General features: G+C 44.2%; 1 long non-coding RNA gene across 2 annotated transcripts in view; it reads left to right on the top strand.

The window, feature by feature from the left end:
• The first annotated feature begins 250 nt into the window (after nt 1–250).
• The window catches only part of LOC130283168 (uncharacterized), a 33,725-nt gene continuing 16,440 nt past the window's right edge, over nt 251–17,535 (top strand). For both annotated transcript variants that reach the window (XR_008846605.1, XR_008846604.1), the window contains exons 1-2: nt 251–357; nt 4,621–4,686. This is a non-coding gene — a long non-coding RNA (uncharacterized LOC130283168). The remainder of the gene's footprint in view (nt 358–4,620; nt 4,687–17,535) is intronic.

Genomic DNA, 17,535 nt, shown 5'->3' with positions numbered 1-17,535 from the left:
AGATTACCTATAGATGGGTTCTACCTACAGTAGGGGGCATATTACTGGCTGGTTACAGAGGGGCCTTTTGACCACTCCCCTTTTGTGGCTCCGCCCTGGTACTTTCAGATAAATAAGTTGATTTACTGTACAGGTTTTGGCACTTGGGCTCAAAAAAGGTTATCCATCACTGCCCTGGACCCTCCAACAATATATTCGGATACTAAATCTGCATCCAGCCCTTGCATGAATAACAATTCCCTTGTACTTACCTATGACCAGATGTCAGCAGAATACAGACCACCATAAAAAGCGCTGCTCCTGTGCTGATGGAACTGCAGAGTGCTGCTGAGTCGCTTTCTCCATTGATTCCTGCCTGTGAGTTTTACATTAGGGAATTGCTATTTAAGCTATTGTATGGGTAATATTAAAAATAAACTAGTGCAGAAAACGTGACAAGGGAGGTCCTGAGCATTTTAAAGTAAGTGCCCTCCTCCTCAACCACCCCTCCCCCAAGTGCTGGAATGAGGCATCTGGAACTGGTAATTCCTTCAGGCTCTGTTCACACGTTCAGGGTTTTTAATTGCAATTACTGAATGCAAAGCCAGGAACCGATCATGAGAAGAGAAAGGAAAGAATCCTGAATATGTGACCGCTCCGTGAGGCTGTGGAGAGGAAGGAGTTAATAGGAGATGCAGCACTTCTTTTATGCCATGCAGGATATAGAATCTTTAACTCTTTCATGCCCTAGATGAGGCACTAGTGATCACCCGGGGGAGGCAGGCTGCAGAGGGATGACAGCTGATTGCCCCCCAGGGGGGTAGATGAGTGATGAGATGGAGGACAGTGCGGTGGGCACTTGACTCTGGGAGAGATGGTGTCCTTGCGCTTCTATCCAGCTTTTTCTTAGTTATATCTGTGTGGTAGCTTGGGGGTGTAGGGTAGGTAGGGTGTAGCTGTGCAGTGATGAAAGGGTGTTGGATTAACCCTTAAAGGGTACCTCTCATCAAATAAACTTTTGATATATTTTAGATTAATGAATGCTGAATAACTTTCCAATAGCATGATAATGAAAAATATGCTTCTTTCTATTGTATTGTTCCCGATCAGTCCTGTCAGCAAGCATTTCTGACTCATGCTGGAGTCCTAAACACTCAGAGCTGCCAGCCTGCTTTGTTCACAGCCAAACAGGCTGTGAACAAAGCAGGCTGGCAGCTCTGAGTGTTCTCCTTTGTGAACAAAGCAGACTGGCAGCTCGTAGTGTTTAGGACTCCAGCATGAGTCTGAAATGCTTGCTGCCAGGACTGGTAGGGAGACCCCTAGTGGTCATTTCTTCAAAGTGGAAAATTAAATAGAAAGAAGCATATTTTTTAATAACATGCAATTGTAAAGTTATTCTGCATACATTAATCAAAAGTTTTTTTAATGAGAGGTACCCTTTAACTGTCGTGAAGCCAGGGTGCGGGTTTCTCTCTGTATATGTATCCTACCGCCACCCGCCCCCGGAATGATAGGGAGGAATAAAGGATTGTCCACAACCGGAATTTTAGTAAACTGAAGATAACTTTACTGCAGATTTTATGCAGGTTAAACGTAGTAACAGTCTTTACAGAGGACCAGACTTTAGGCTCCTCACAGGTTTGGTTGGGACCTTGTAGGGAATAAGCTTGAAGGATTTGCTTTACGCTGTTCCACTGGATTTAGGGGTATAGTTTAGGTCCAGCAGTCACGTAGGAATAACGGAATTTGGATTGAGTAGACTCACGGTTTAGTAAGGCTCTGGATTGGTAGGCTTCAGGCCTAATTTGTCTTGTAGGTAAGCACAGAGCTCCGCTCGCTGTCATATCCCAAGGAAAAGAGACGGACAAAAGCGCAAGGATTGGATAACAGCGCCCTTATATCTAAAGGGGCAGGCTTCAAGCTTATTGGTCCCCCAGACCTGTCAGTCCTAATACAAAGCATTCTGGTACATCACGTGACATGAGCACATGACCTGGATGGTCCTTAACCTTAGCAGAACAACATACTTATTAATCATGTGACCTAAGGTCCTGGAAGCAACATTTACACTATACAATATATAAAATATATACATAAAATTCAAGAAGGAAGAGGCGACTAGGGGTTATGCCACTAAGAGCATCCTATCAGTACGGAGGAACTCTGACTTTGGGGACTTATTACACAAGGTACAGTACACGTACAGTTCCGGGACACCACATCTGTTTCTAGGATACCTGGGTGACATTGACAACCGCTGTGGCCCCATTTTAGCTCACAAAAAGGTTGTCAACCAAGTTTATTAGGCTCCTGAGGAAATATATACCATTATGAATTAAGAAGAGGGGAGACCAGGCTGTACCATCTCTGTGGGAGGTCGAGAACTTTGCCTCTGGAGTCATCTTTTCCTGACTACAAGATTGATCCTTCCCTGACAAAAGGGGCATCCTTTACTGACTACAAGGGGACATCCTTCCCTGACTACAAGGGGGCATCCTTCCCTGACTACAAGGGGGCATCCTTCCCTGACTACAAGGGGGCATCCTTCCCTGACTACAAGGGGGCATTGTTCCCTGACTACAAGGGGGCATGCTTCCCTAACTACAAGGGGGCATGCTTCCCTGACTACAAGGGGGCATGCTTCCCTGACTACAAGGGGGCATGCTTCCCTGACTACAAGGGGGCATGCTTCCCTGACTACAAGGGGGCATGCTTCCCTGACAACAAGGGGGCATCCTTCCCTGACTACAAGGGGGCATCCTTCCCTGACTACAAGGGGGCATTGTTCCCTGACTACAAGGGGGCATGCTTCCCTAACTAGAAGGGGGCATGCTTCCCTGACTACAAGGGGGCATCCTTCTCTGAGTACAAGGGGGCATCGTTCCCTGACTACAAGGGGGCATCCTTCCCTGACTACAAGGTGGCATCCTTCCATGACAAGGGGGCATCCTTCCCTGATTATAAGGAGGCATCCTTCCGCGTGGGCAGCACCTTTACAGACATATAGTCAATCCCTGACATTTTTTAAATTCGGAACATGGAGCTTCAGGCAGCAGAAAATCTAGAAGCATCCATAGGACCTGGGTATTACAGTCATGGACGTACATGTTGGCACCCCTGAAATTTTTCAAGAAAATTAGGTATTTCTCACAGAAAAGGATTGCAGTAACACATGTTTTGCTATACGCATGTTTATTCCCTTTGTGTGTATTGGAACTAAACCAAAAAAAGAGAGAAAAAAAAAGCAAATTGGACATAATGTCACCAAACTCCAAAAATGGGCTGGACAAATTGGCACCCTTTCAAATTTGTGGAAAAATAAGATAGTTTCAAGCATGTGATGCTCCTTTAAACTCACCTGGGGCAAGTAACAGGATTGGGCAATATAAAAATCACGCCTGAAAGCAGATAAAAAGGAGAGAAGTTCACTAAGTCTTTGCATTGTGTGTCTGTGTGTGCCACACTAAGCATAGATAACAGAAAGAGGAGAAGAGAACAATCTCAAGGTTACAAGTCCATCTCCAGAGATCTAGATTTGGCTTTGTCCACAGTGCGCAACATTATCAAGAAGTTTGCAACCCATGGCATTGTAGCTAATCTCCCTGGGCGTGGACGGAAGAGAAAAATTGATGAAAGGCGTCAACGCAGGATAGTCCGGATGGTGGATAAGCAGCCTCAAACAAGTTCCAAAGATATTCAAGCTGTCCTGCAGGCTCAGGGAGCATCTGTGACTGCGCGAATTATCCGTCGGCATTTAAATGAAATGAAACTCTACGGCAGGAGACCCATGAGGACCCCACTACTGACACAGAGACATAAAAATGCAAGACTACATTTTACCTTACTTGAGTAAGCCAAAATCCTTCTGGGAAAACGTCTCGTGGACAGATGAGACCAAGATAGAGCTTTTTGGTAAAGCACATCATTCTACTGTTTACCGGAAAAGGAATGAGGCCTACAAAGAAAAGAGCACAGTACCTACAGTGAAATATGGTGGAGGTTCAATTATGTTTTGGGGTTGTTTTGAAGCCTCTGGCACTGGGTGCTTGAATGTGTACAAGGCATCATGAAATCTGCGGATTTTGGGTCGCACTGTACAGCCCAGTGTCAGAAAGCTGGGTTTGCATCCGAGATCTTGGGTCTTCCAGCAGGACAATGACCCCAAACATACGTCAAAAAGCCCCCAGAAATGAATGGCAACAAAGCACTGGAGAATTCTGAAGTGGCAGTTATGAGTCCAGATCTTAAGTTAAGGGTGCCAATAATTTTGTCCAGCCCATTTTTGGAGTTTGGTGACATTATGTCCAATTTCCTTTTTTTTGGTTTAGTTCCAATACACACAAAGGGAATAAACATGTGTATAGCAAAACATGTGTTACTGCAATCCTTTTCTGTGAGAAATACTTCATTTTCTAGAAAAACTTCAGGGGTGCCAACACTTATAGCAATGACTGTATATTAGACCTGCCATTCAGGACTCCAGGAAAGCTGGGTTACAGCCATGAAGTTTGTCACTCAGACTTCTGAGATAAATCTTAAAAGAACTTGACTGAGGAGGATAAATAAAGAACCTGCACCAGATTTTTGGCTCCACTTTCCACTGCAGGAGATAAATCCTTGTATCTGTAATTTTATCTCTAGCTCCGGCCATAATATCTGACCAAACCTTGGACCGAGTCCTACAGTCCTGAACGAAACCTAAAAAATGTAAGTAAGAGCCAAGTAACCCGACTCAGAGCATCGTACCTTGGGGGCCACAGACTGTCCAGTGTGGCATTATGATAACATAGAAAGGTATTGTTGTTATATGACCCAACCATATCTGGATCCCCAGTATAAGAGCTGCTGGGTAAATTGCCAACATGTAATACCACAGTTTGCCTGTAGGCGGGGGAAAATGTGTGATTATCAAAACCTCAAAGATGACCACTGGGTTTTTTGATGATCTGACCTGGTCTGACTGTTATAGGGGATCTGTAGATGACACACTGTTATGGGGGGATCTGTGGATGACACGCTGTTATGGGGGGATCTGTAGATGACACACTATTATGGGGGGATCTGTAGATGACACACTGCTATGGGAGATCTGTAGATGACACACTATTATGGGGGATCTGTAGTTGACACTGTTATGGAGGATCTGTAGATGACACACTGTTATGGGGGATCTGTAGATGACACACTGTTATGGGGGGATCTGTAGATGACACACTGTAATGGGGACCTGTAGATGACACACTGTTATGGGGGATCTGTAGATGACACACTGTTATGGGGGATCTGTAGAGGACACACTGTTATGGGGATCTGTAGATGACACACTGTTATGGGGGGATCTGTAGATGACACACTGTTATGAGGGGATCTGTAGATGACACACTGTTATGAGGGGATCTGTAGATGACACACTGTTATGGGGGATCTGTAGATGACACACTGTTATAGAGGATCTGTAGATGACACACTGTTACAGAGAATCTGTAGATGACACACTGTTATGGGGGATCTGTAGATGACACACTGTTATAGATGATCTGTAGATGACACACTGTTATAGAGGATCTGTAGATGACACACTGTTATGGGGGATCTGTAGATGACACACTGTTATGGGGGATCTGTAGATGACACACTGTTGTGAGGCATCTGTAGATGACACACTGTTATGGGGGATCTGTAGATGACACACTGTTATAGAGGATCTGTAGATGACACACTGTTATGGGGGATCTGTAGATGACACACTGTTATTGGGGATCTGTAGATGACACACTGATATGAGGGATCTGTAGATTACACACTGTTATGGGGATCTGTAGATGACACATTGTTATGGGGGATCTGTAGATAACACACTGTTATGGGGGATCTGTAGATTACACATTGTTATGAGGGATCTTTAGATTACACATTTTTACGAGGGATCTGTAGATGACACATTGTTATGGGGGATCTGTAGATGACACACTGTTATGGGGGATCTGTAGATGACACACTATTATGGGGATCTGTAGATGACACACTGTTATGAGGGATCTGTAGATGACACACTGTTATGGGGGGATCTGTAGATGATGCACTGTTATGGAGGATCTGTAGATGACGCACTGTTATGGGGGATCTGTAGATGACACACTGTTATGGAGGAAATGTAGATGACACACTGTTATGGGGGATCTGTAGATGACACACTGTTATGGAGGAAATGTAGATGACACACTGTTATGGGGGTTCTGTAGATGACACACTGTTATGGGAGATCTGTAGATGACACACTGTTATGAGGGATCTGTAGATGACACACTGTTATGGGGGATCTGTAGATGACACACTGTTATGGGGGATCTGTAGATGACACACTGTTATGGGGGATCTGTAGATGACACACTGTTATGGGGGATCTGTAGATGACACACTGTTATGGGGGATCTGTAGATGACACACTGTTATGGGGGATCTGTAGATGACACACTGTTATGGGGGATCTGTAAATGACACACTGTTATGGAGGATCTGTAGATGAAACACTGCTATGGGGGATCTGTAGAGGACACACTGTTATGGAGGATATGTAGATGACACACTGTTATGAGGGATCTGTAAATGACACACTGTTATGGGGGATCTGTAAATGACACACTGTTATGGGGGATATGTGAAAAACACACTGTTATGGGGGATCTGTAGATGACACACTATTATGGGGATCTGTAGATGACACACTGTTATGAGGGATCTGTAGATGACACACTGTTATGGGGGGATCTGTAGATGATGCACTGTTATGGAGGATCTGTAGATGACGCACTGTTATGGGGGATCTGTAGATGACACACTGTTATGGAGGAAATGTAGATGACACACTGTTATGGGGGATCTGTAGATGACACACTGTTATGGAGGAAATGTAGATGACACACTGTTATGGGGGTTCTGTAGATGACACACTGTTATGGGAGATCTGTAGATGACACACTGTTATGAGGGATCTGTAGATGACACACTGTTATGGGGGATCTGTAGATGACACACTGTTATGGGGGATCTGTAGATGACACACTGTTATGGGGGATCTGTAGATGACACACTGTTATGGGGGATCTGTAGATGACACACTGTTATGGGGGATCTGTAGATGACACACTGTTATGGGGGATCTGTAGATGACACACTGTTATGGGGGATCTGTAAATGACACACTGTTATGGAGGATCTGTAGATGAAACACTGCTATGGGGGATCTGTAGAGGACACACTGTTATGGAGGATATGTAGATGACACACTGTTATGAGGGATCTGTAAATGACACACTGTTATGGGGGATCTGTAAATGACACACTGTTATGGGGGATATGTGAAAAACACACTGTTATGGGGGATCTGTAGATGACACACTGTTATGGAGGATATGTAGATGACACACTGTTATGGGGGATCTGTAGATGACACGCTGTTATGGGGGATCTGTAGATGACACACTGTTATGGGAGATCTGTAGATGACACACTGTTATGGGGGATCTGTAGATGACACACTGTTATGAGGGATCTGTAGAAGACACACTGTTATGGGGGATCTGTAAATGGCACACTGTTATGGGTGATCTGTAAATGGCACACTGTTATGGGTGATCTGTAGATGACACACTGCTATGGGGGATCTGTAGATGACACACTGTTATGGGGGATCTATAGATGACACACTTATGGGGGATCTGTAGATGGAACACTGTTATGAGGGATCTGTAGAAGACACAATGCTATGGAGGATCTGTAGATGACACACTGTTATGGGGGATCTGTAGATTACACATTGTTATGAGGGATCTGTAGATTACACATTTTTACAAGGGATCTGTAGATGACACACTGTTATGGGGGATCTGTAGATTACACACTGTTATGGGGATCTGTAGATGACACATTGTTATGGGGATCTGTAGATGACACACTGTTATGGAGGATATGTAGATGACACACTGTTATGGGGGATCTGTAGATGACACGCTGTTATGGGGGATCTGTAGATGACACACTGTTATGGGAGATCTGTAGATGACAGACTGTTATGGGGGATCTGTAGATGACACACTGTTATGAGGGATCTGTAGAAGACACACTGTTATGGGGGATCTGTAAATGGCACACTGTTATGGGTGATCTGTAGATGACACACTGCTATGGGGGATCTGTAGATGACACACTGTTATGGGGGATCTATAGATGACACACTTATGGGGATCTGTAGATGGAACACTGTTGTGAGGGATCTGTAGAAGACACAATGCTATGAAGGATCTGTAGATGACACACTGTTATGGGGGATCTGTAGATGACACACTGTTATGGGGGATCTGTAGATGACACACTGTTATGGGGGGTTCTATAGATGACACACTGTTATGAGGGATCTGTAGATGACACACTGTTATGGGGTTCTATAGATGACACACTGTTATGGGGGATCTGTAGATGACACACTGTTATGGGGTTCTATAGATGACACACTGTTATGGGGGATCTGTAGATGACACACTGTTATGGGGATCTGTAGATGACACACTGTTATGGGGGGTTCTCTAGATGACACACTGTTATGGGGGGTTCTATAGATGACACACTGTTATGGGAGATCTGTAAATTCCCAATGAGATTTATTCATGGAGGAGAGCAAGTCTGCACCAATCCTTCATCTTTCATGTTAGGTGAGTAAGCGCAGAGATGACCTTAATGAAGAAATACCAGAGGACGCCCACAGGGGCAGTGTGGAGTCAGGTGTAAGGACGGCGGGTGCTCAGGGGTCTGTGGGGAGAAGTACAGATTGACATTTGTAAGGGATATTCTGTGGATGGTTGATGTTAGCTTTAGTGTCTGACTAAGGGATGATGGGTGTCCCTCTATTCCTCCTCACTGTAGACCCCTGAAAGCTAGAACTGTGGGGGCTCCTAATGATCTCAAAATAAAGCACTTGGCTTGTGATAAATGCCGTTCCCCAAAGACGCCTTCACCCCACCTAGAGGAAACACATTTATTACTTGAGATTGGATTAATGGGTCGACTGTGAGACAGCAGGGAGGATCATTTCATCTCCTCTAATGACATGTAGGAGTCTAGAGAAAGTGCGACCAGTCAAACCAGTCCCCAAGTTACAAGAGGCACATCTTACATTACGTTATACTCCAGATTTACAAGCAGCAGATTAACAGGGGAAAATGTTGGGTATATACAGTATATACCCAGGTTATATCAGTATGGTCCATATCACTATATGCAGGAGATATATAACTTATACCAGCTGTACATATATATTATTTATGGTATATACCAGGTTATACCCGCATGGTCCATATCACTATATACAGGAGATATATAACTTATACCAGCTGTACATATATATTATTTATTGTATATACCAGGTTATACCAGCATGGTCCATATCACTATATACAGGAGATATATAACTTATACCAGCTGTACATATATATAACTTATACCAGCTGTATATATATATTATATACAGTATATACCCAGGTTATACCAGCATGGTCCATATCACTATATACAGGAGATAAATAACTTATACCAGCTGTACATATATAATTATATACAGTATATATCAGGTTATACCAACATGGTCCATATCACTATATACAGAAGATATATAACTTATACCAGCTGTACATATATATTATATACAGTATATACCAGGTTATACCAGCATGGTCCATATCACTATATACAGGAGATATATAACTTATACCAGCTGTACATATATAATTATATACAGTATATACCAGGTTATACCAGCGTGGTCCATATCACTATATACAGGAGATATATAACTTATACCAGCTGTACATATATAATTATATACAGTATATACCCAGGTTATACCAGCATGGTCCATACCACTATATACAGGAGATATATAACTTATACCAGCTGTACATATATAATTATATACAGTATATACCCAGGTTATACCAGCATGGTCCATATCACTATATACAGGAGATATATAACTTATACCAGCTGTACATATATAATTATATACAGTTTATACCAGGTTACACCAGCATGGTCCATATCACTATATACAGGAGATATATAACTTATACCAGCTGTACATATATAATTATATACAGTATATACCCAGGTTATACCAGCATGGTCCATATCACTATATACAGGAGATATATAACTTATACCAGCTGTACATATATATTATATTATATACAGTATATACCCAGGTTATACCAGCATGGTCCATATCACTATATACAGGAGATATATAACTTATACCAGCTGTTCATATATAATTATATACAGTATATACCCCAGTTATACCAGCATGGTCCATATCACTATATACAGGAAATATATCACTATATACAGGAGATATATAACTTATACCAGCTGTACATATATATTATATACAGTATATACCAGGTTATACCAGCATGGTCCATACCACTATATACAGGAGATATATAACTTATACCAGCTGTTCATATATAATTATATACAGCATATACCCCAGTTATACCAGCATGGTCCATATCACTATATACAGGAAATATATCACTATATACAGGAGATATATAACTTATACCAGCTGTACATATATATTATATACAGTATATACCAGGTTATACCAGCATGGTCCATACCACTATATACAGGAGATATATAACTTATACCAGCTGTACATATATATTATTTATGGTATATACCAGGTTATACCAGCATGGTCCATATCACTATATACAGGAGATATATAACTTATACCAGCTGTACATATATATTATATACAGTATATACCCAGGTTATACCAGCATGGTCCATATCATATATACAGAAGACGTATAAGTGACACCCGCTGTGTTCTTGTTTCCCGTTTCAGGGTTACTGAGTGCAAATAATTCTGCAGATTTGCAAACACGACATCAGAATAGAATCCAGCCCTGAGCTCCTCTCACTATCCCTGGACGTCTGTTCTTCCTCCTTCTCCCGCCCGTCATCTCCATCCCCCCCTCCCTCTCCCTCCGCCTCTCTTGTCTGGTTTAAGCCAGTTCACCATGAAACACTGCAAGCCGAAAATACACACCCAGCAGATACACTCACTCGGTGTGCTACACAATGACACACTCAGAGCTGCGTCCCATAAACCGCTCTGTCACATCACCATTTGGCGGCTAAAAGAGGTGAAGTGAGATACGTGCAGCCGCTGTCAGACAGATTGGAGGAGGAATAAGATCAGACGGTGTTAGGTATCGATGTGTGCGCTATAAGCTATACACCTTATTTGGGTCCTCCCATCATCTCTTGGCTGTTACAAAGAGTGTCTCTTGCCCTGGAGGACCTATCATGTCTTGCATTACGTGAACAACCCATTGATATAAATAGGCACTTTGTAATGCTTATTTTCCCCCCTTGGTGGTGCTGCAGAGAAATGAAAAACTTAACAGATGTACTTCAGAGAGGTATATGTACCCGGCGCTGCCCCGTTTTTCCAACCTAATCGTTGTGGGGGAGGAAAAGCAACAAAGGAGGAAGCTTTTGTCCTCCTATCCCATCCTCAAATCCTGACCCCATATCCCCTCCTCATATCCCGACCCCAAATCCCCTTCTCATATCCTGTCCTCATATCCCGTCCTAATATCTCAACCTCATATCCCGACCTTGTGGTGTCCCGGCACCATATTTCATACTGTGCCTTGGTGGGGGGGTCCCCAAAGTCAGAGTCCCTAGGACTGTGGGGGTCCACTTCCCTAGTTAGCCCCTAGTCACCCCTTAGTAAGTTAATATTTATAAAAATTATCATTGTAAATATGTATATTGCATTACTCACTTGTTTGGCGTCGCAGGACCTTAGGTCATGTGACCCAATACTCAGAACTCTATGGTATGTTGAAGGACCTTAGGTGGTTCTTAAGTCACATGTTCACCCACAATGCCGTGTAACGGTGTGTGACAGCTGTTATGGACCAATCCAAAACGGCTCAGCCTCTGCCCATATAAGGGAGCTGCGGCCATTATTCGCTCTCTTGGGTTGCTGTCACTGAACGAGGTAGGACCTCCGCAACTTTCAAGTACGTTTACTAGGCCAAAGCCTTGCGGCCTCGGCCTATACCAAAGCTGTTGTATTTCTACAATTCCCCGCTATTCTCTGCAAGATCACTGGACCTAAACGCACCCCTAAATCCAGCGGATCTATGCTACGGAATCTTCTAAAAGCTAAACTGAGCTTATCTGATCCCAACCAACTGTGAATCGCTGCTCAACTGTAAATAGACTCTGTTATCTGGACTGTTACTAATATTGCCTGTTACAGAAAATCTTCAGTAAAAGTTCCTGCAAGTTTTCAGTTAAACAGTGGTTGTGGACAATCCATTTATTACGCACCCACCTAATGCTCTTGGGAAGGGTGGCAATAGGCCCAGCACCATTACAGTATTTAACCCTCACCCTGGCGTCAGGAGTGACAAAGGTTAACAGCACCCATTATTATTCAGAACAGCAACACCCCAACTACCCTACACCCCCCGAGGCGTACCACAAAGCCTTTTTGGCATCTGACGAACAGGATTCACATGTGTGCCTGCTGCTGTTGCCACTAGTCACAGTGAACTCCCCCCAATATAACAGACTTTATTCATGTGTCGCAAACCGCATTTCTGTGTACGAGAGCGGTGCTGGTGGTGTGTATTGCAAGGGGGCCATGCGAAAAGTAAGGGGGAGGCGAAGATTTATTCGCAGTAAACTGTGAAATGAATACATGCTGCGATCCTCTGGTCCGGTCAGCACAGGAAGAGTTAACCTGCTGCCGGAGAAGCGCGCGAAAAAGGCCTGCGCTGTGCCCCGCCCCTGGACGTGGCTGTCAAATTGCTGTATCACAGCCGAAAGGGTACTTGGAAACAGAGGAGTTGTTTCTGGGAGGACCGGAAGTCGGGGCTGCACCGATGACGTTCTTCCTGCCGGCAGCCATTTTGGGGAGGCCCACTATAAAAGAAACCCTGCAAAGCGACCTCTTCAGTCTGCACAAAGAGCCGGAGAGTACAGACATGGAGCAGAGCAGCGTTCCTCAAGGCGAAAGCTTCAAGATGGCGCCGGAACAACGGAAAGTTGTGGCGGTCGTAGCCCAACTTTTCCAAAACTTAGCCGACCGTCTGCAGCAATTGTCATTAGATGAAGAGGGGGCCTGCAATCTTCCCCCACTGCCTGATGATGACGATGACTGGCCGGACACACCTCCAGCAGAGAGCGCTGGGACACCTAGAGGTGCATCACCGGTGAGATTGTCCCCTCACCACAGGACTTGGGGCTCGTGGGCCAAGATCCCATCGGAGAAGTCTACAGTGAGTACCCCGCCAGAGGCGGCCTTTTCTTCCTCCTCCAGCCCTGAGCCTGAAGTACCCCTATCTAGCTTGCCGAGTGCACGACCGCACTCACCAAATTTGCCCAAGTGGATCTTTGGGGACGAGCTGGAATTCATTGAATATATGCACGCAGTTCTGCAGCCTCTACCTGGGAAGCCACTCCCGCTATTCCCGACTGCACAAAGGGAAAAGGCCCGTCGGGAAGCCGAGCTGGCTGAGCTGATGGACACCATGGAGGCCCGACATAGAGAACTCTACGCCCCTAAGCATGTGCATTTGCCTCCTGAGGAGAGGATTCACTATCAGGAGAACACCAAAGAGATGGAAGCATTGTACATCCGCAGATGGGACTATCCCCGAGAAGGGGAGGAGCCTTTAGAAAGACGAAGAGCAACTGTGGCCAAGTTTGACAAGGTCAGAGGGTATGGGACACTCCTAGATTGCCACACAGGGCAAACCATCCTCGTAAACCGGCAAGCAGTACAGAGGCCATATCTTCACAAAAAAGTTCTACTCCCTGGAGGGGGGTGAAATTGTGGAATACACCCCCGTCCGGGGCCTGCGAGGAGAATGGGCTGCTGCGGTCACCAGGCCAACAGCTCCAACACAGCTTCCATTTAAACATTTTCCTTTAACTGATTGGGAGTCCGATCCCTTCAAACTGAAGCCGAAATGGCCTGCTCCTGATGCCTCCACCAACGTACTCAAGGAGGAGGAGCCTCTACAACATCAGTCATGTTCTTCAGAATGCAGCAAAGTGCCGAGGCCTGCTCATGACCAGGAAAGTAGGCCTAAACTTCGGGCACCAACGACTGTACCTAGGCCCTCTCAGAGCAAAGAGAGCTTGCCTGTTTCCAGGGTACCAACTCATGTGCTGCGACCCACTACAGACAGAGAGATGGGGTTGAGTTATTTGGCTCTTAGTGTAGGTGGACTGCAGATCCTTACACACCAGTTTTGTGTATATACCTACATACTCATAAGACTTTCGTGCCAAAAAATTGCACTTATCAGGTGTATGCGCCTGAACCTTGTTGGAGTGTTAATAAATGTGTAAGTCTGTATAATAAAAATGTATATGGTTCTTGTACACTGGAAAGTATCCTCGTGTCTGTGTACATAAAAAATAGGTAAAGGTTGTACATGGAAAAATGTCCGCTTGATTGATTAATATGTACACCAAAGGAAAAACGTCAATCATTCTTGTTTACCTGTACATACAAATGTAGAGGAAATTCTAAAAGGTGTTTAGTAGTTGCTAAATAGGTGACTCTCCCGGCTCCTCCGAGAGTAGCATTACCGTCACCAATCGCTAGTACCGGTCTCAAAGGACTACTCAGGGTAAACTACCCTTAAGGTATCAAGACTGACTTCCAAGCAGTACTTGCACACATAGTACCTCAAATAGCTCACTTAAATGTATTTACTTCAGTCTTCTCCAATACACAAAAATAAAAATATGTCTCACACTCAAGAAACACTTTAGGAATTGTAGCCTATCAATATTCAATTCCTGCCACTGTTATGTACACTAACTTCTCTCTTCTCTTTATTACGTGTGTGAGATGCTCTACCTGGCCAGTAGGTGCTCTTGCGAGCTTAAAAATGAAACACGTATTTCTAAAGGTAACCTAGGTAAGGTTATTCTGTTGTGTTCTAGGGGTAAGTAGCGTGTTGCCGATAGACCCTAGTAGCTAAACTTATTGGTAGATAGCCTCAGGCAAGCCAATATACCCTTTTGTGTACTAACGATTGACTCATTGTGGCAAAAAGAAAAAAAAGTTGTGAGATTTCAAAAAATGTCTAGACAGCTTGAGACTAAATGTATAGATAGCTGTATAAATGCCTAGTGAGCTGTATAAATGTCTAGTGAGCTTCATAAATGCATAGTAAGCTTCATGAATGTCTAGGGAGCTTGAGACTACTTGTTAGATTCATAATTGTCTAGTGAGAATGCTAGTCTAAAAATGTGTAGAGAGTTTCAATTGTCTAGTAAGAATACTAGTCAGACTAAAAGAAAATGTTGTCAGGATGAATAGAATGTTTAATAATTCTGTCCTTGTCCTACTCCCTCTGCCTTAGGGAACAGGCATCGGGTCGACTTGTTTTAAGTAAGGGGGTTTGTGGTGTCCCGGCACTTTATTTCATACGGTGCCTTGGTGGGGGGGTCCCCAAAGTCAGAGTCCCTAGGACTGTGGGGGTCCGCTTCCCTAGTTAGCCCCTAGTCACCCCTTAGTAAGTTAATATTTATAAAAATTATCATTGTAAATATGTATATTGCATTACTCACTTGTTTGGCGTCGCAGGACCTTAGGTCATGTGACCCGTTACTTAGAACTCTATGGTATGTTGAAGGCCCTTAGGTGGTTCTTGTGTCACGTGTTCACCCACAATGCCGTGTAACGGTGAGTGACAGTTGTTATGGACCAATCCAAAATGGCTCAACCCCTGCCCATATAAGGGAGATGCGGCCATTATTCGCTCTCTTGGGTTGCTGTCACTGAACGAGGTAGGACCTCCGAACTTTCAAGTACGTTTACTAGGCCAAAGCCTTGTGGCCTCGGCCTATACCAAAGCTGTTGTATTTCTACAATTCCCCGCTACTCTCCACAAGATCACTGGACCTAAATGCACCCCTAAATCCAGCGGATCTATGCTACGGAATCTTCTAAAAGCTAAACTGAGCTTATCTGATCCCAACCAACTGTCAATCGCTGATCAACTGTAAATAGACTCTGTTATCTGGACTGTTACTAATATTGCCTGTTACAGAAAATCTTCAGTAAAAGTTCCTGCAAGTTTTCAGTTAAACAGTGTTTGTGGACAATCCATTTATTACGCACCCACCTAATGCTCTTGGGAAGGGTGGGGATAGGCCCAGCACCATTACAGTATTTAACCCGCACCCTGGCGTCACGAGTGACAAGGGTTAACAGCACCCTTTATTATTCAGAACAGCAACACCCCAACTACCCTACACCCCCCGCAGCGTACCACAACCTCATATCCCAACCTCATATCCCAACCTCATATCCCGTCCTCATATACTGCCCTCATGTCCCGTCCTAATATCTCGACCTCATATTCCAACCTCATATCCCAACCTCCTATGCTAACCTCCCATCCCTTCCTCATATCTCATCCTCATATTCTGTCCTCATATCCCGTCCTGATATATACTGTCCTCATATCCTGTCCTGATATATACTGTCCTCATATCCCCTCCTCATATCCCGTCCTGATATATACTGTCCTCATATCCCGTTCTGATATATACTGTCCTCATATCCCGTCCTGATATATACTGTCCTCATATCCCCTCCTCATATCCCGTCCTGATATATACTGCCCTCATATCCCGTCCTGATATATACTGTCCTCATATCCCGTCCTGATATATACTGTCCTCATATCCCGTCCTGATATATACTGTCCTCATATCCCGTCCTGATATATACTGTCCTCATATCCCGTCCTGATATATACTGTCCTCATATCCCGTCCTGAGATATACTGTCCTCATATCCCGTCCTGACATATACTGTCCTCATATCCCGTCCTGACATATACTGTCCTCATATCCCGTCCTGACATATACTGTCCTCATATCCCGTCCTGACATATACTGTCCTCATATCCCGTCCTGACATATACTGTCCTCATATCCCGTCCTGACATATACTGTCCTCATATCCCATCCTGACATATACTGTCCTCATATCCCATCCTGACATATACTGTCCTCATATCCCGTCCTGATATATACTGTCCTCATATCCCGTCCTTATATATACTGTCCTCATATCCTGTCCTCATATCCCGTCCTCATATCCCGTCCCCATATGACAACCTCATATCCTGACCCCATATCCTGTCCCCATATCCCGACCTCATATCCCATCCTCATATCCCGACCTAATATCCTGTCCTCTGATTTTAATTGGCTCAGCAAGCTTAACCACACCCAGGAGCACAGAGGCATAGTCCCAGCAACCAAAATAAACAACAGGGCTAGAAAGCATTAACCCTATATATATATATATATATATATATATAGGCTCTAAAGCTACCACACCACCTGGATATGCCCTGTAAACCACCCTGCCTGCTATACATGTCTCCTGTGGCCCCTGTTGTCATCTCTGGCTGCTTGATATTGTTTGCCATCCTTCCC

This window comes from Hyla sarda, chromosome 7 (genome assembly GCF_029499605.1).
Source record: "Hyla sarda isolate aHylSar1 chromosome 7, aHylSar1.hap1, whole genome shotgun sequence".
In the NCBI taxonomy this organism is placed as follows: domain Eukaryota; kingdom Metazoa; phylum Chordata; class Amphibia; order Anura; family Hylidae; genus Hyla; species Hyla sarda.
This window is presented reverse-complemented; position numbering and strand designations above follow the sequence as displayed.